We start from the raw sequence: 19991 nt of genomic DNA on the forward strand, positions 1-19991 counted from the left end.
AACACAAATTCTTTAATCATTTACTTTATACTTGATAATAAAAACGGGTAACGAATTTAATGTGAGATTATTATGTAAAAAAATTTTTATTTGTTGGATATTAATAACACGGTCGCTGTCATCCCGGCGATTCCCATCTCTGCGATGACCATCCCGACATCAAGCCATCCCGGCGTCCATTTACTTCCCGGATTCGGTTACCCCGGCGATCTAAACCGGGCTCGGTGTCGGGGGGATGGAAAACATTTAAAACGCGGTAAACATATGAAGTAAATTCATGTTTATTATATTGAAACAATTCACCGGAGTTAAGTTCCCTTATTTGTTACTGTATAGAGTGCGGTTTTTCCTTTCTAGATATAATACAATCTGAATAGGGAGTATAGTATCACATTTAAATTGTGCCATCTATAGTTATGTAAAGTTTTCTGATATATGCCTGCGTTGGTAAGCCGAAAAACGTATTTTTTTTCAAATGCGTCCTTTGCACCGCTGGCAATTGTGTAAACAAGACGGCTTATTTGTGCTTCCTTGGATATTTCAAGCGTAACAACCACTTTCGGTACTTAATTTGACAACCGCTTCTAAAGTATATCATTGTTTATGTCCAAAAAAAGAAAAATGGAATTGGACAGACGTCGTTAGGAAAGTGTGCATTGCCGGGATAATCGATGCCGGGAAAGTAATAGTCGCCGGGATAGGTCGTCGCCGGGTATAAATGGCTGGGATGACCGATGCCGGGATAGTAATGGTCGTCGAGATGGGTTGTTGCAGGGAAAACGGTGCCGCGGTGTACGCCGCCGGGATGTACATCGCCGAGATAGGAAATTTTTTAATTTCGATAACACTTTGATTTTGATCGGAAGGCTCGGCTCCGGCGGATTCGCCGCCTCGCCTCGCTCAGATTGGTAACGATCCATAGCTCGACTTCGCCACGCACTGTTCATTGTACCGCATTTTTAAAACTTGCGCCTCCCAATGCGACTCGACTGCCATAAATATTTGTTACCGGCGATTATTCCATAAATCCGTATTTCGTCCGATTTTCGTTCAAATATCCCCCCCCCCCCAATCGGATATGGTTGAATGGTACGACGTCAGTTGGGGGCGTTTTAAGCCGAATTGTGGAAATAGTAAGGTATTTTATGTCGTCTCGCTTTCGCGATGCGAGGGATAAAAGCAGAGACCTAAAAAAAACTTTGGGCCCCCCTTTCTCTCAAACGGCCCATGGTTTTGGGTTAGGACATTCGTTTCATGCGGCCCCGTTGGCGCTATTAATTAAAGGAGTTTCGAAGGTGGAAGCAATTATATTTTTCGAGAAATTTGTAAAAAATTGCGTTTTTGCGATTTATAAGGCGGAGGGGGGGGGGGGCCCTCTGCGAATTTTTTTCCGAGTACGCGCGGGTCGACGCGAGAAGCGTAAACTTATTATTTATTTATTATCCCTATCTTGTTCTAGACCCTCAACAGGCTTGCGCGCAATTACAGAGTTACCCCCCATAATGCTTTTTAGAGGTGCCCCTGCAGGATTTTCTATACTACGGTATTTAACCTTACGAATTAGGATAACTGCAGGAAGACGTAATTCGGAATAGCCGGCAGAATGCTCGAAACTGATCTAAGGAAATTCCCATATCTCTCAGATTAAAAATTCTTACCTCCGCCCAGGTTCGAACACCCGATCTCGGACTATGCAGCTTAACGCTCTACCACCATCGATTAATTTTGTATACTCTTGACCATGAAACTACCACTCTTTAATTATGCTCATCCTCATCTCATCGGTGGCGGAACATAATTTCTATAACACCTGAATTACAGCGTTCTTTTGATTTTGGAACGATATCTAGTTGTAAGATGTAGGTACTGGATTTTACCGTCTGCTAATACCATCCAAAGTTCAAAAGTTTTAAAAAATAAATTGAAATAATTATGATACGAGTAACATAGGCAACCTGTGTTGCATCTTCCGGTGAAATGTAGGCTTAAGATTTTCTTTTTAATTTTTTTACCCCACCAATAAAAAATTGGGAGGTTATTGAAATCACTCCGAGGGGTAATCCACTGAGCAAACATGTGTACACCAGAATTCCAAGCTGTAGAAGAATTCCAGAATTGTATTACAAAAACATTCCATCAGACTTTCAAAACTGCAAAATTTCATTGACTTCCAAAGAATTCTAATTGATTTCCAGAAACTTTTTTAAAAAATCCATCGAGAATCTTAAAGTTGATATTAATGCTGTCAGTGTAAAGCTGTTAAATTGATATTTATTTATGTGCCTACATATTACAATAATTAATTTTTTTTAATAACGTTTATAGAAAAGTCGACAGAAAAGCGCGGGAAAAAGTTTCATTTCATGATCGTGAAGGTCAGTGACACAATAATTTAGTTAACTTTGAGTCAAGCTTTTAGAACGTGTAATTTGAGCATATGAATGCTGTCATCGTGGCATCAAGCGGTGAGTGCTGAATGTTTTTATATCGTACCTAAAAAGTGACACTTGGTGTGTGCAGCTGCGCCGCCTCGCCTCGTTACTTTGCAAACTTTTGAGCGTTCCTTGGCTTCCTTTAAAATTCCAGGAATTATTTTTGTGAAATATTTAAGTATTGATGACATCATTTGACTCAACACGAGAACATATCTTCGGCTTCGGCTGTTGCGCCGCCTCGCCTCGCTAGTTTACACACTTTTGAAGGATTCTTTGGTTTCTTTACCATGATAAAATGCGCACAAATATTTTCGTATTTCCAAGAGGGCTAAATTAATTTATTTTATAGCATATGACATATGACAATTCTGTTTCTATGGAAACGATCGCGACGGCAGAACCTAAGCTTGCTATTTTTGACGTCTCTAGATTAAATTCAGAATTGCTAGAAGGTTTACAATGATTTATATGGCTTCCGCTATAAAATAATAGTTATTTATTATACAAGACGATAAAGGGATATTTTAACCATTGGGTCAATTATTTATTCAATGCATTGGGTGAAAGATGTTAATTCCCGAGTGGCGTAGGTATAGATTCTTCTATAAAATAAAGTTTTGTATTATACACGACGATAAAGGGAAACTAACCATCTCGTAAACTTTTTCACTCAATGGTTCAAATATCCCTTTATCGTTTTGTATAATAAATAACCATTAATGTTGTACTTACAGTTTCTATTTCATTATTCCTAGCTTACTATTAAACATCATCGTTCACACTCTTCATTTCCTTTTTTAACATCGCATCATAAGAATAAGGGTCCAACGTCATTCAAAACCACTAAATATTGCTAAAATATTGCGAGTTTTAAAAAAATTATACATTTGGAAAGGTAGTATCTGGGAAACGGGAAACTATTGGGTGTGTTGTCTGTAGAAACACTTGAGGTCTCATATTGTAGCAAATTCTATTTACTTTGAAAACGCGTGGGTATTATCGACAACTAGTCTTTTTATAGTTTAAATCGCCAAAATATGAAAACAAGTGTAAATTGTGCACAACTCTTGTGCAGATAAAGCGCATTTTTTTAACCGAAATAACTTTTGTTTTGACATCACTAATGAATATATTTCTTGCAAACGTCTCAATCGCACTTTGTGAGTACCCTCTTCCGACAATCCGTTCTTGAGGTATAAGGGAATATACCCGATCACGATAAGAGGTCGAGGAGGAAGGCTATGGTTGGTAAAAATTAATTCCTTACGTTGAGACCTTTCAATAGAGTACCATGAAGGATAGAACTAGTTTCATCCCCCTCCCCCCCTCCACCGCGTTCTTTGATAAGAGGACAGAAAGAAGGGCAGTAGTTGGGAGAAAACGGTTCCTTCCGGTGAGATTTTTAATTACAATACAATGAGAGATAAAATTAATTTTTACCCCCCCCCCCCCCCTAGTCTCGGAAAAGAGTTGCACGGGGAAGTTATAGTTTGTACAAACCAATTCATTTCGATGAGACCTTGAAGGGTAGAACATGTGTACCCCCCCCCCATTTTTCTAAATTTTAATTGGGCACCACTAAAGGTATGAGTATGCAAAATCTGAGACCAATTGATTGTCGTATGTAAAAGTTATTCACGTTTTACTTTCAAAAACAGCATCTCAGGAAATAATTCGTGGGGGGGGGGGCTTTTAGACAGAGAAATTTGATGGCCGTCTGGCACACCTTCAAGGTATAGGCTACCTACTGCAAAAATTCCAGGACTCTATGACCATTCCCCTAGAAGTAGTTCGAAACGGCAGAAGTGAGTCCGGACGGACGGACGGACAAAACGCAAACAATGGCACATTTTTTTAATTCTTAAAAAATGCGCAAAAAAGTTTCGCGGTTTTTTTATCGGGTCATCTGGTCAACATCATACACATTACTCACCAAAAAACCAGAATTACTGGATTTGACGCAAGATCTGATGGCTATTGGACTAGTAATGAACTAGTAAGGAGGAGATCGGTTTAGCTGAAATCTTGTACTAATGTTCTATCTAATGGTCCTGAGAGCTGAAAAAATTGGAAACGATTGGAAAATGGGAAATGTCCATTTGGCTATAAAACATATTTATTGAATAAGGTATGAGCAACAAAATTTTGATTGAGAGGAAGCCGTGGAAATTGTAAGTTACTTCTAATATTAGCTCGCGTTAAGAAGTTATTACGGAAAACGATCGCGTGAATGGAAAATAAACGGGAAAGTCGTGAATTCGGTCTGAACTGTACAGGAATAATTAATAAATGATCGAAATACGGTTCTGGATTAATATCTGATCGGTTAGTGAGCTGTGGTAAAGGTCTCGGTAAAAGTTTCAGGAAGAGTATCCGATGAAATGCTAAATGAAACTTTTACAGGAACAAGGGGAAGCGCAAACGAGTGGGAAATGGAAAAGGGATGTAATTTCAAAGTATGGTGACTACATCAGGTAACGTCTAACGGAGGAATTTTACAACACTTATTGCAAGGTATATTTACAAACAAAATTTCTACGATGCTAGTATTGATTTTTCTTACACAGTACATAAATTCAAATTCGGGTCAAAATTATACTTTCACTTCATAATGGCGTTCTCTCAAAAACCTATAATTCAACCCATGTTGATTCTTCCTCAATGCTCAATAATGCCGCAATGCCATCAAAATAATTCTCATCAATTCGCACCAAAAAAACGAAAAACGTTCAATCATGTCCCAATATCATCTACCTTTGGTGGATGTCAATCGACCTACCCCGTTAGTTGTATAAGATTGCGGAATTGATTAAAAAATCGTTCACTCTCGAGTTATAGCTTTCATTTTTAGTTGCATGAGAAGAAACGCACATATTTCACAATCAATTTAACAAGTGGAAAAGGGAAATCCAGAAACGGCTGGAAAAGTACCTACAGATTTGAAGGATTTTGAAGTAGCGAACCGTGTTAGGTTTGATAAATGAGGATTAATGTTAAGAGGCTTCTGTACCCGTCGCTTAGTTTCTCAGGGGCCTGCGGGGTGTAGATGTAGAGTACTGAGGAGGCGGTACTGTAATTCGCAATATCGTTTCCGTCCGTACATTTTCGTATGTAGGTACGCATCTTTCCCTTCCCATTCCGCGCACACAATATTCAGATTCACTATAATCAACAACAACTCAAACAAAACAACACCTATTTCAACAACACCTAAAATAAGTGTTTTAGGTGTTGCTAATAGGTGTTGTTGCTATAATCAGTCTAGTATACCTATTCACAGAGACGCATTTTCCTTGACTAGAACAATGGGTGACTGTAGAAAAGGTGAGCTGAAGCCACGTATGAAAGAGGTAACAAAATTTCGATTTCCATGTAGCACAAAGCGCCCGCGCCGCGCCGTAAGCAAAAATGGCAAACTGATCTAGGAGTACTAAGACTAATTTTCCTCGTGTAGTGAAGGGGTGTCGTGTCGGTACGTCAGGTGGATAAACAAATAATTTGGTTTGTTACTTACGTAACTTTCGTAAATCGTAATACCATTGAATAATAAATCTGAATTTATTATTCAATGGTAATATACTGACCAAACTGATTGCTGTTTTTACCACCCGCACGTGTAAGGGCATTGGGGTAAAAAATGATCCCCCACTTTTGACGAAAATACACGTTTTGAAGCACCAGGAATCCGATTCAAAGAAAATTTCGATTATGTCGGTCTGTCGGTCCGTCTGTACGCTCATGGACGCCTGAACCGATTGGAACCAAATTTGATACACCGTACACCAGGCATGTCAAACACGCGAGCCGCGGGCCACATGCGGCCCCCCGTTCTGAAACCTGCGGCCCATCACGATTTTTGTAAATTATAAATTTTAATTGTACCTACCGTGTGTCCTATATTTTGGTTGAGACTGCAGTGTATCTCAGCTGTTTTTAAAGATAGATTTGCGGTTTTGTGGAATGTATAATACCATAAACAGGGGCAATCTAGCTGCGTTAGATTCTGAGATACAAGGTTAAAACGAAAAGTTTCTGAGATTTGACCCAAAGTTGGTATTTAGTAAATGCAACACTATGTATATCTTAACGTCAATTTCTTATCATTCCTTTTCCTGATTACATTGATGTATCCCAACCTATTTTTTTTTTTATTTTAGCGATGAAACAATAAAAACCTTATTTTTACTTCTTTAAATAGTAGGCCATGGATTCATGGAGATTTTGTTTTGTTTATTGTCTCCATTGTAACTACAGCGGTCGATGCCAATCAACAAAAATGGCTGACGGTACACGTCATTTCAAAATTTTGAAAAATGGTAAATAAATATAGAATGATACATTAATGTAATCACGAAAAAGAATGCAACAAAGTTGATGTTAACATACAATACAAGGTGTTGCATTTAAAAAATATCACATTTGGGTCAAATCTCAGAAACTGTTGTCCAAATTTTTTTTACTACGTCACTGGTTTCTACGTAAAAATACCTAAGATAGGCAGTTTTTACTTTTTTTCTATCTTACATGGGTAGTCAGATATGACAACCTCACAAAAAGTCCAATTTTTCACATTCACCCCATATCTCAGACCTCAGAAACAAACGTAGTTGGATTGATTCTGTATGTGGTATGTATTGTTTCACAAAAAAGTGGCACAGGGTCGCGAAAACCACAAGTCTCTTATCTTTAAAAGCAGCTGAAAATCACTGCAGTCTTAACCAACATAGGACACACGGTACATTTTCTTGAGTGCGTACTAATGATTTTATGATTATTTGCATTTTTCGTTTTTTGTATTATTTTGTATACCCACTTTTTTGTTAATAATAAAAAATCAAAATTTTTTTATGTAGACTTTTTGTGATGTCCGCAGCTATAAGTGGAAGCTTTATAATGGCCCTTGATGATAAATGAGTTTGACATGCCTGCCGTACACCTATTCATAAACATAAAAGGAAGAACAGAAAATCTTTTGGACAGAATCCCGCATGCGCAAGTGTGTCAAATTCTCATTTCCGGCTAAACAGCTGAACCGACTGGATCCAAATTGGGTACCCATATTCTTATACATAAAAGGGCAGAATCGCACATGTACAGGAGTGCGGGTGGTATCTGTGCTAGCTACAGAACATTTTTGGGGCACCGTTTCTGAGATTTGTCCCAAAGATGGCATTTTTTGAATGCAACATCCTGTATATCTTAATAGCATTTGTTTTTCATTCTTTTTTCTGATTACATTGACAACCTATGATATTTTAAATTTTAGCCATGAACCAAAAATAAAAACCTTATTTTTTACGGTTTTTAAATGGTAGGTAGGATTTAGCGAGGTTTTGTTTTGTTTATTCGATAAAAATCTCTAGCGGTAGAAGCATGTCATTTCAAAATTTTGAAAAATATCTAATATAATATATAATCATATAAAAAAGTGTAGGTTGTGATACATATAAATGTAATCAGGAAGAAGACTGAAAAAAATTACATAACTTACTTTTTTGCAAAGCAATGTATGAATTGCAATAATTTGTGAACATTTGAACATCAATCGAAAACCCCCAAAAGGAAGAAGAGAGGAATTGGTACTATATAGATACAAAACATCCTAAAATAAAACACTAAGTCCTACTATAAGAATTAAAGGGGTTTTTACCTTGGGCAACAATGGGGAGACGAGAAATTTCAAAAGCTAAATACATATTTGATCAGAACTACTGTTTTAAAGAAATTTAGGTAGATATTGCACTTAGATTTTTTAATGTTTTAATTTTCAAATTGTGTGAGCCAACTTAATTTAGGAAATGGTTTAAATTTAAATGTATCTATGTACAATCTCTGTGACTGAAGAAAAGCACCCAAAACTTTAATTTCACAAATGGTTGTTCGTACTTCGCACAACTAAACGCAGCCTAAGCAACGGTACATCAGCGACAACCTGCAATCGATAGGTGATCTAAGAGCAAGGCTTTACTGTGCGTAGACAGACAAATGAACGGACAGACCGACGGAAAATCGGGGATATTTTGTTGCATTATAGCGTCTATTTACAGAGATAGGAGATGTCGTACTTCCATTGTTGTACGTATTAGTAAGCTTCTACAGTGCCTATACTTTCCTATCCTAAAGGGTTCATGTTAAAACTCAAAGAAAATTATTTTGCTAAGAACTCCGGTAGATTTAAAATTATGTTGGAAAGATAAGAATGAACTCCTTCTTTTATCAAATGGGCGGTAACACGTAACTTAAGTTTGAATTCCGCAAGACGTGGCAGCACTTTCCTAATAAAATTTTGCTAGAATTTTACAGTTGCAGCGTCCCGGGCCGTGTCTGTTTACTGGTACATAATAAACTTTTTTCAGTAACTGTGAATGGATTTTACCAAAGGAAGGTTAAAGCTAGGATTGTATCGAATTTGTTTTCCTACTTTTTTTTAAGATCTACACCCCTTTGAATATTGTCTAAAATAGCAATTCTTTATCGCTCTGTATCGTATGATTGGAAGTTACTATTTAAAATACAATTCGATACAATCCTAGATTAGACCTTTATAAACATAATAATCATTCACTTTTATCATTATTACATTTTCTTTACGAATAAACAGACACGGCGCGGAACACTTTTAAATAGGGTTTTTGCGCTGGTATAGAAGCCTCTTAATCAATAATTAGATAGTGCGACCGCCTGCGATTATACCACTCTAATACCTATGTTTTACTAATTAATTTAATTAATCATCTTTTGTTGAACAGAACAGAATAGTAGAACAGAACAGTGAAAAGTTTACTGTAAACCAGTTCCCTCTCCAAACTGAATTAATTTTTTGTACCAAATATTAGTACGGTCAATGTCTTTTAATTTTGATAATGAAACAGGAGTTTTATAGCTTTTATACACCGCGCTAATTACACCTATAATTTAAAAGAATAGTTGGACACATACTATAATTAATAAATTGTAAGCTCTTTCTTTTTCATTTCTAGTATGCATAATTGTACCTAATAAACATGACCACTTTATGAAATTAAAAACTTTACGTCACCTTCAGCTTTCATTATATTGACATTAAAGATAATGTAACTCAACATTAATTGCAGGGGAATAAAACATTTATACCACGGGCAGAAATTGGCCTTATCTGTATGACAAGCCTATTAATGGCGCATTAACGTAATTGTATTGTAATGGAAAAGGAATTAGTCAATACTGAAGCTGAATCAGCCACTTGAAATTAAAATTACTTGCGAATCCCATCGGCAAGTGCTGAAATACAATGTTCTTGTAGGTGTTCCCCAGTTTGGCTTCAATAAATTAACACCCTTTACCCTTGTTCATTGTATTGTGATAAGTTTAATAAGGAATTTGTGTTTACGTTTATTGTTAATGTGACGATAGGGATACTGCACTTTGAATGTGTAAATCGTATCACATTCTGAATCTCATGGGGATTACTAATTCCATAAATATGGGGTTAATAAAAAGTGTGATTTTTGAGTTATGCAAAAAAAATGAAGTAAATCAAAATACACGTTTTATACAAACAAACTGAAACATGCAAATGTTTCTTTTTGAAGCTACCCAAAAGTATGCCACATCTTTGTGTGCAATATTTTCGGTATGCTCTTTCCGATTGTGTAAAAAATTATGTTACAAGAGCTGAAAACAGGTAGTAGCGTAACGAGCGTTAGGTAATAGATAGATGGGAACAAATCACGCTATAATTTTCCGTTTGCCTAACATACACTTTTTTGGATTTACTTGAATAAAACAGTTGTGATCAGTACAAAGCGTTTGAACTTTTTTTTTCCATTATTGTGTTAGCACAATTACCAAATTTGAAGGAATTCATCGCGAGCTTTTCTTTCTTAACTGCGGAAAGTACGCAACAATTTGGTTAGCACGTTTCTTTGCAAATATCATGCAGACTGCAGACAAGCGAAATTCCTAGAGAATTCAAAAGTTCAAAATGAATATATAGCTATTCAAAAACCAGGTATACCAGAAGACCAACCAGACAGTTACCGACCAATTGCGTTGCTGTCGATAATATTACTAGGGAGATCAATCTATAACAAAAAACGCCCAGTAATAATTAAAGGCCTATACCTGTTGAACAAGCGAAACTCAAATCTAGATTAAAATGAATATTACTAGTGACAATGGGATCAGTACACCAAGAAAGCTTAAAATGGCGTACCGCAAGGATCAGTACCAGAGCCATTGTTGTTTAGTATATACATATATTGCAGATATGCCCAAAACAACATCATCTAAGTTTGGTTACGCTGACGACTGAGCACAACCATCCAAACAAAATCCAAAAAGTCAAAATTAAGCATGACGCTACCCACAGGTTAGGCACACATTGCTGTCTCTTAAGATCAGAGACTTGTGATTTAAGTTTCAACAGGTTTTTTTATTACCTTTGTTCTTATATTCCTTGGAAGAACTAGTGAGTGTGTCGGAAGCGACGGGGGGTTTTCACGATTGACGGAATTAACTGTAGCAAAACCTTGCGCCAACAAAGGAAGATGAAACACTATAGATATCGTAGATAACTCACCAATATGGAAAAATCCCAGGGCTAGTGAACTTCCTATAATGCGTTGAGCATACTTTTTTAGGCCGTTTAGTCAGACCACTTTAAAACTATCGAAACGTAATACAACTAATAAAAAAAGACTTCAATTCGCAATATCTAAGTAAACACAAAACAAACCGTTACCTTGAGCTCGAACGGTTCCGGAATTTTCCCGGTTACTGAAACATTATGATTCCGTTTATTTAGTTAGGTGAGAAATTAATTTTCTTGCATAAAGGTTGCCGCACCCGTGTCCGTTCCGTTCCGTCACGTTACCGGACCGTTAAAAAAGTTCTTCAACATAAAAGTCATTGAATTAAACGTTTCTGCGCACATTAGCCCTTTCCCTCATGTTAAGTCACCATTCATAAGTGGGCGTTGAAGCGAACAGTCGGACGGAACAGACCATAATGTGCGGTAACCTTAAACTTCTAAGTTTAACATATGTCTCTCTTTCTGCTTCTCACATATTTCCAAATATATATTGTTGCGATTTTTCAAGGGCGGCAGAAAACGTCATGCTTTGGATAATTATCCCTGAGATCTGCTTAGAATGTATGTCTAAAGTGTACTATTTTTGGTAGTTTTACATGTCAAAACATTAGCAATTGTGATTTGAATTAATACGTTGCCTCGGCATGACGCAAACGAAAAAGATAACTTGTAAGTATTTGCAACACAATGTATGTTAACGTCAGTTGGTTCAGTCATTAGAATTAGTCACGTGCATTTCGATAAAAAAGTTTTTGTTTGCAAATCGGATCGGGTTTAAAGGGAGTTCCAACATTGACACCGAATTGATTAGTAGCGCCCCTTGAATACAATGACTAATCACAGGTAATAAATGTAGCAGTTATTCATTTATTAGTCTGAATACACTTTCAAATTAGTGGTTTTTTTTGTTCATTTAGAAATTGAGCTGATATGTCTTCAGAATCTGAGATATTGAATTTCGTGTTCTACAGTTGAGATATCAAAGAGAATTTATCTATGTTTCAGTGGGACCTATACACCTAAAGAGCCTCGCTCGATGATTTTTTTTTAGAGAATGTGCATGTACGACTTAATCCAGGTAATTATTACACAGTTCGAAAATTAAATCTGAACGACCGACGGGGAAATTGTGAACTTCCTTCTAGTGCCGATGTTGAACTCTCGTTCGGTTCGCAGCATACGTTGTCGTTTTATCCATTCTGCGCATAACGCTCTTATCTTACTATAAGCGGAGCGATATAAGAGCACGATAAGCAATGAAAAGACAGCATTCTTTGTTACGATTATTCTTAACTGTACCTTTGTTCGAGGTTAGCTGGCTTTACTAAAGTTTAACTAACGCCATCTCCCGGCTTTCTTTTGTGTCAGCGCGCGCAAATCTGCAGTGGTAGTATTAACTACCTCTTAAAGGGACAAATTTTTGACTTGACGTAACTTGGTCAGTAATTTACCTGCCAATGCACAATCGACTTGAACACGGTAGTTGCGCTATTTCCTGCGGATAGCTATTTTCCTGATTACTACGCCTAGTGCATATGTTTTCGAGCTTAGACTTACGGCCACAGTAATATGCATTGGCCCTTCAGGCACTAATTAGTTAACCACGGTACCGGCGAGCTTAGGTGCGTGGATTTTGTTTGTTACAGGTTCCGACTCGCTACAGTAGAACCGCTACAGCGACCCACTTATTCACGGTTAGGTTGTTACGAATGACTAAGGAGTCAGTTAACTGAGGAACTGAGGATTTAATTTACTAAGAGTTTCGAGTCACGAAATCAATAATTTTGAATCCTTAGGGAAGTAGTTTGTATTTGTGGGGATGTGGCCATTTATTTTGGAGATTGATTGAATAAACCAGAATTTCTATTGGTAAATTGATTTCACTGTTATTACTACACTCGTATCTTCTCATTTGCATACGGGAAAACTTAAGATAGAAATTAAGTGGGGCTCAAACCTATTGGTAAGTTGTGACGAAGTTCAGAAAATTGAATGCCCAGAACGAACTACCGTTGTGGACGATCTCAAGCATTTATTTCATTTTCTAACCCTAAGCTAGTTGACGATTTCATTAGAACGCCAAGAGGGGTAAAACCAGTCCCTCTCCAACCCCATTTTGATAAGGGGTAAGAAAGAAGGGCTATAGTTGGTAGAGATCAGTATTCCTTTTGTTGAAACCTTTAATTAGAATACGATGAAAGATACAATCCAATTCTACATCCCCTATCCCCCTTCCCGCCATCAACCCCTATTCTCGAAAAGGAGTCGCACAGAAAAATTCTAGTTTGTTCCAACCAATTCATTTGCATGAGACCTTTCATTAGAATACTATAAATAATAGAACGTGTGTTCACCCTCCGCCCCCCCCCTCTAATTTTCAAAAGTTTTACTTGGCACCCTTCATGGTATTCTCATGAAAGGTCTCACCGAAATGAATTGGTTTGTACAAACTATAACTTTTTTGCGCGACTCCTTTCCGAGATCAGTAGGTGGGTGAGGGAGGGGGGGAGGGGGGGGTAGTCATTTTAACTTTCTAGGTATTCCAATTAAAGGTCTCAACAAAAGGCATAGTTTTCTACCAACCATTGCCTCCTCCTCGACTCCTCATCGTGAACGGATATAAATAATTCCTTATATCTCAAGAACAGATTGTCGGAGGTGGGAGGATGGTACTCACAAAAGGCGATTAAGACGTCTGGAAAAAGTATATCTCAAAAACGCTTTGTCGGAGGAAAGTACCCACAAAGGCAAAATGATTTGTCTGGACGAAACTATCTATTAGCAAAGAGTAGTACTCTTTGCTATTAGTGAAGTCGAAGCGAATATGTTGAAAACTATGTGACGGAAGAGGGTACTCATAAAGGGCAAGTGGAATGTTGGGACGAGACATATCTATTGGTGATGTCAAAACTGGCAGTGCAAATATCCACACAACGGAGTATCGGAGGGAGGGTACTCTACAGGGTACAAAATTGTATATGTTCGAAAGTACCCAACTCAAATAGATTTAAAAGCAACTCCACTCCTTTCCCATTTGTAAAGATAACATTCCGAAGTATCGTACATAAAGTAAACGAAATACCTTGTTAATTAGCGGGACCTTCTGCAATCCAGAAGGTATCTGGAGGTGGAGATGAATGCCGCTAAATAAATTTAACACTCCGGCATTTACCTCTGCACAGACGAAACAGTTAAAGGCAGATTATTACACAAACAATTGGAGTCGCGAATCAAACTAAATATTTAACGTGAAACATTTAAATAAAAAACAAATTTAAGGGTTACCTACCCCTAGTTACAAATAGCTGAAGTCAATGCAAGTCACAATAAAACGAAGAGCAACAATTAAAATTTAAGTACATTATTATCTTTTTCTATGGCACAAATATTACACAAAGTTTGACAATTAAAGTTCGAACAAAATCAATTGACTGAACGCAAAAAGCAGTGAAGCTAAATTGTACAATGGATCTGTGAACCAATGAATTGCAAAATGCAAAATCAGCAAAGCTAAATCACGACGCTATTTCCTACATATACAGATTAACATCGTTTAAAAATTGCTGATATAAGGAAAGAGCCCCCAAATATTTTTGAGGATGGGTCTCTAAAATGAAGTTACACCACTGGTTGAAAAGTAAGCTGTAAAGCTCTTACACTAAATTGGAGAATGATAGTTCACAATTCAATATAAAATGACCGACTAACTTCAAAATGCACCCTCAAGTTTAAAATTCCAATTTACAACCAGGAGAAGTGGATGGGCTGGAGTCTCAAGCAACTGCACCAGTTACTTATAGAAACCACAGAACTCAATAAATCATATAGCTGAATTGTCTTAAACTAAATGGGGGGCGGGGGGCGCAAACTAGCACAACGCGTTTATCTTAACTTAAAAAAAAGTGGGCTAAAGATGCAAACCGTGTCTCAACCTCGGTCAACACGTGCCAGATAATTAAACCGAAAGGGTAAGTAGGTACTCGCCGCTCCCTTGAGAATTTTTTGTAAGCTTATTCTTCCTAAGGTATTACGTTTCCAGCAAAACTTCTCCAATTAGTAGACTTAATGAACGGACACAAGCGTTTAAAATTAATCCAGATCTGATGATTTGGAACGATACCTATCATATTTCTCGTGCGGTAGGTGCAAGTTGTTTCAAACTTATAATTAATCTACCAAATGATCGTTAGCAAAATTGTACAATGGGCGCAATTCTATATAAGTTGCCATATTTGATTACGTGCAGATTATCGAATTTTTTCACATACCTTTTGCTCTTTCGACTGCGAAAAATGAACATTAGAGGGTAATTGCGCGGTTTCAACTGACGTGTCCGCACATCAACACAAAACTGTGGATAACACACATGCCCATACTGATAGCATCCTGTCAAGTGCCAACTATATTTTGAATTACCCCTTCAATCACACTTCATGAATCATTCAGTTTTTGGTATGAAAAGGAACGGATTTAATTACTTAAGTGGTCGATACGACCAATGTCAAAAATATGTCATATTTTTCAGGGAATAATTTATATTAAGTCCCTCGAGGCATTCCCCTTATGTACTTACCTGATACCTATTGGAGATTGGTAACATGAAACAACATTTAATAACCTACAGCAGCGGGAGGAATAGGTTGGAAAGAGGGGTGTGAATACGTTAAAAAGTTATATATGAAACTTTTAATAACAATTGAACTCCAATCTTATTTTATGGTTAAGACTTAGAAAGGGATATTTTAGAAAATGAATAACTACACACAAACCTCTGTGTCTGGTTTTATCTTCGAAACCGCGACTCTCTAATTCTGTAGTTCGAATGTTTTGTAATGTCTAAAGTTGAAGGAAAAAAAATGACTCGACTTTCTCCGTTAATCATTATTTTTTACGGTGTTGAAAGTATATAAGTACCTAAAAGTAAAGAAAGACAGAATAGTTAAATATTTACACTGATCAGTGGATATCGATAAGGACTACTAAATGCCAAGAAATTGTATTAGCCCATCTCACACGCACCGGGTTTTACAACTTTTATTCTCTCTCTAAAATTGAAACTAACGAAATCTACATAAATGAAATAAAACTACAATAAAATTAAAATATAGCTTCAACGCCCCCCCCCCCCAGGCCGACGGGTGGACTCAGACTTCGGAAACACAAGTGTAATGATGAACGGAGAAAAGTGAGTGATATTTTTTTCCTTCAATTTTAGATAGACATTACTAAACATTTGTCCCATCGAGTCGGATTTCTTTGTAGAGAGTTTTTTCAAGCATTCTCACACGCACATTGCATATTAAATTATATTGGGTTAGATTGAAGATAACGTTTCTCTGCAGATTCAGCTACTCAATCTGGTTTGCATATCGCATTTATATTATAGGATTTTGGTTCCGTTCTCATCTTAAAATACCTAACTTTTTCAGACGTTGAAATGTCCCTACTAGGCCAGTCATATTAGACAATTTTTTTGCCAAACATTGCAAAAAATACTGTAAAGTTGCATTTTTAATATGTTGTTAGGGACTACCTAGACGGTATAAATCTAGATTTGCAACCCTCAGAAACATGAGCCATCCGATGTCCAGGGTGAAAATCGAGAAAATTTTGGACTTTTTTCAGTTTGTCGCAAAAAATAAGTAAATGAGTGTTCTAAAAAGGAAATGTGTTATTATCTCTTTTAAGTAGAGAGAATTACCTAAAAGGCGAGCTATGTGCGGGATCTGTAACCCAATTAGTTCCAGACATACAGGTCTGTGAATATTGACAAGTTTTTTTAAAAAGTGGAAATTGTTACTTTTGTCATATTTTACACCATAAATATTGCCATAAATACTCATACATACTACGAGGGCTATCCAGAAAGTAGCAGACGTTTTGAAATAAGAAATTAAGGAAGTGTAAGAAACAACTTTTATTATATAACACTTGGAAGCTACACTCTTATGCTATTTTTCAACATAATCGCCATTCGTATTGAGGCACTTATCGTAGCGTGGTACAAGTGTTTTGATTTCAACTTTGTATACATACGCCGCCTGAGACTTTAACCACTGGTTATCGCCGGCTTGAAGTTCGGCATCACTGTCCATGTGCTGTGTTGCGAGCGAGGTCTTCATCGCTGGGAAGAGGTGGAAGTCGCTTGGCGCTAGAGCCGAGCTGTATGGAGGGTGATCCTTTCTCCCATCCAAAATCATCCAAGAGCTGTCCAGTACGGTTGACTGTGTACGGGCGGGCGTTGTCGTTGAACAACAGTACTTCCACCTCTTCCCAGCGATGAAGACCTAGCTCGCAACGCAGCGGTTCGATAGGAACGCCGAACTTCAGCGTTACCCAGTGCAGGTTAAAATCTCAGGCGGCGGATTTATAAAATTTGGAATCAAAACACTTGTGCCACGCTATGATAATTGCCTCAATTTGAATGGCGCTTGTGTTGATAAATAGCCCAAGTGTGTAGCTCCCAAATATATATAATAAGAGATTTGCTTTACCAAGTTTAAAATTTTTTATTTCAAAACGTCCGTTACTTTCTGGACAACCCTCGTACATACGTATGTACAGAAGACTATTTATAAAATGACCTCTCAGCAGCGGTCTGAATTCTTGCAGCGAGAGGCGATGCCCAGAACCAAGAGCTCTGTCTGCAGATGCAAAAAAGGTTGCTCTGCTTCGTGTTCTTGCATGAAGGCTGGTATGAGATGCTCTTCAATGTGCAACTACTGGGAAGGCATCAATTGCACGAACATACCAAGAGCCGAGGAGTTGGATGAAGAGGAGATCTACGCAGATGTGGAGTCGCCTCTCTTCAACCTAAAGATAGCCAACAAGGAAGTTCAAGTACAAGCGATGACTCTTCGCCTCCTCTAAATATTGCCCGAAAATGATTGTTACAGTTTACCATTACCTTCGATTTTAGGTTGTTATAATGAAGAAAAAAAAATTTTTCCCATACCGACACGTTTTTATTGAATTTAATCCCTAATCTTGTGCATTTATATATATATATATATATATATCAGCACTACGGGCCTTATAGACCCATGGCTTAGTCCTTTCTACCTCTACATTAAATTTTTGACTTTATCCTAATCTTCACATCTGTTTAATCTTATCCACTACTTTATTCCATTTTACCCTATCTCTTGCTCTGGTTTTCCAATCTTCTACCCCCACACTCTTCACATCTTTGATCACTGTATCTAGCCACTTCTTTTTTGGCCGTCCTATTTTCTTTTTTCCGCCAGTTCCCCCTTCCAGCATTCTTTTTGCGTGCCTGCTTTCTTCCATTCGAACGACGTGTCCTAGCCATTTAACCCTCTGAGCTCTTATGAACGTCACTATCGATATGTCCCCGTAAGCTTCTTGTACTTCTCTATTAGTTCTTCGTCTCCACTCACCATCCTCGGTTTTCACTCCTCCCAGTATTCTTCTTAACACCCGCCTCTCCCATACTCCCAGTTTTCCTTCCATCTGACTTGTCATTGCCCACAGTTCAATTGCGTACGTTACGGTTGGTCGTACAATCGTTTTGTACATTCTCAGCTTTGCCGCTCGAGATATCTCCTTTGAATTTAACATATTGCTAATCGCCCCTATCGCCCTGCTCCCCCTAGTGATCCGTTTGTGTATTTCCACACTCTCGTCCATCGTATTCGTTATTGTGACTCCAAGGTAATTGAAATTGTTGACTTTTTCGAAACTATATGTCCTCTCACCCGCCTGGAAAATGACGCCTGTATTACTAGTGCCTACATTTTGTCGCATTTCCATGTATTTCGTTTTATTCTCGTTTACTTCCAGCCCATACAATCTCGCCGTTCTTACTAGTGTACCAAACATCTTTTCTAGCTTGTTACTAGCGCTAAGTCATCTGCATAAGCGACTATTTGGTGTCTTCTTTGATAAATGATTCCGCCCCCTTCCATCCCACTTTCTCTCACAATTGCTTCAAGAACAAAATTAAACAGCACCGTTGAGATTGGGTCGCCTTGTCTTAATCCTATCCTTCCAGTCACACTTTCCGATACACATCCGTCTATCATAATTTTATTTCTGGTATTGGTTAACGTCATTTTTACCAAATTGATTAGCTTCGTCGGGATTCCGAAGATTTGTAGGGCATCGTACAGTTTTCTTCTGATAATGGTGTCATACGCCTGGCGGAAATCAATAAATAGTATGTGCAGTCCCAAATTTTGTTCGTAACTGTTGCTTTGCAGCATTTTCATCGTAAAGATCTGGTCCGTTGAACTTCGTCCTTTTTTAAAACCTCCTTGGTATTCCCCCACGACTCGTTCCTGGTGCTCAGTTAGCCTGTTCCGTATTATCCGCGCGAAAATCTTATATGCCACATCGAGAAGCGATATTCCGCGGTAATTTTCGCACATACACCTATCCCCTTTCTTATGTATTAGGCATACGATCGCGTTATGTCATTCCTGTGGCATTTGTTCTCTTCTCCACGCCTTTATGATCAGGTTCGTTACTGTCTGTTTAAGCCTTTCTCCTCCCCACTTATATAACTCTGCTGGTATGCCATTTTCTCCAGTGCTTTTGTAATTTTTTAAATTATTTAGCTCTTCTATTACTTCTGCTTTCGTTGGTTCGATTATTCCCTCGTGGTTGCTCCCCTCTTCTATCCTCTCTTGCATTTTCTCATCCTCCTCACGCTCATGCTCCTCTTCATCCCTCTCCAGTCTCCCGTAATACTGCATAAATATTCTAATCTTATGGGTGGGTGTTCCCGATCATTTCCCCCTTCTTGTTTTTTAGATGTGGAATGCTGCTGGGCTTTGAGTCTTCGCGATTTCTCTTTGCTTCCTGGTAGAAGTTTCTTAGCTCCTTGTTCGCGTACATTTTCCCTATTTTCTCTAGCTTCGCTTCCAAATACTCTCTCTTCTTTTGTCTGCATATTTGCTTGGACCTTCTGCTTGCTTCTTTGTACTCCCGTTTATTTGCTTCCGTACTGTGTATTAGTAGTT

At 37.8% G+C, this 19991-nt stretch overlaps 1 protein-coding gene across 4 annotated transcripts in view; it reads right to left on the reverse strand.

Moving 5' to 3' along the window:
- Positions 1-11100, reverse strand: part of LOC116174003 (transient receptor potential cation channel subfamily A member 1) — a 58241-nt gene extending 47141 nt beyond the window's left edge. For all 4 annotated transcript variants that reach the window (XR_004146008.1, XM_031491777.1, XM_031491772.1 and 1 more), the window contains exon 1: positions 10996-11100. The gene's annotated coding sequence lies outside the window, so the exon portion shown is untranslated. The remainder of the gene's footprint in view (positions 1-10995) is intronic.
- Positions 11101-19991: the final 8891 nt, after the last annotated feature.

Source organism: Photinus pyralis, unplaced genomic scaffold (genome assembly GCF_008802855.1).
Source record: "Photinus pyralis isolate 1611_PpyrPB1 unplaced genomic scaffold, Ppyr1.3 Ppyr1.4_LG6, whole genome shotgun sequence".
Lineage (NCBI taxonomy): Eukaryota > Metazoa > Arthropoda > Insecta > Coleoptera > Lampyridae > Photinus > Photinus pyralis.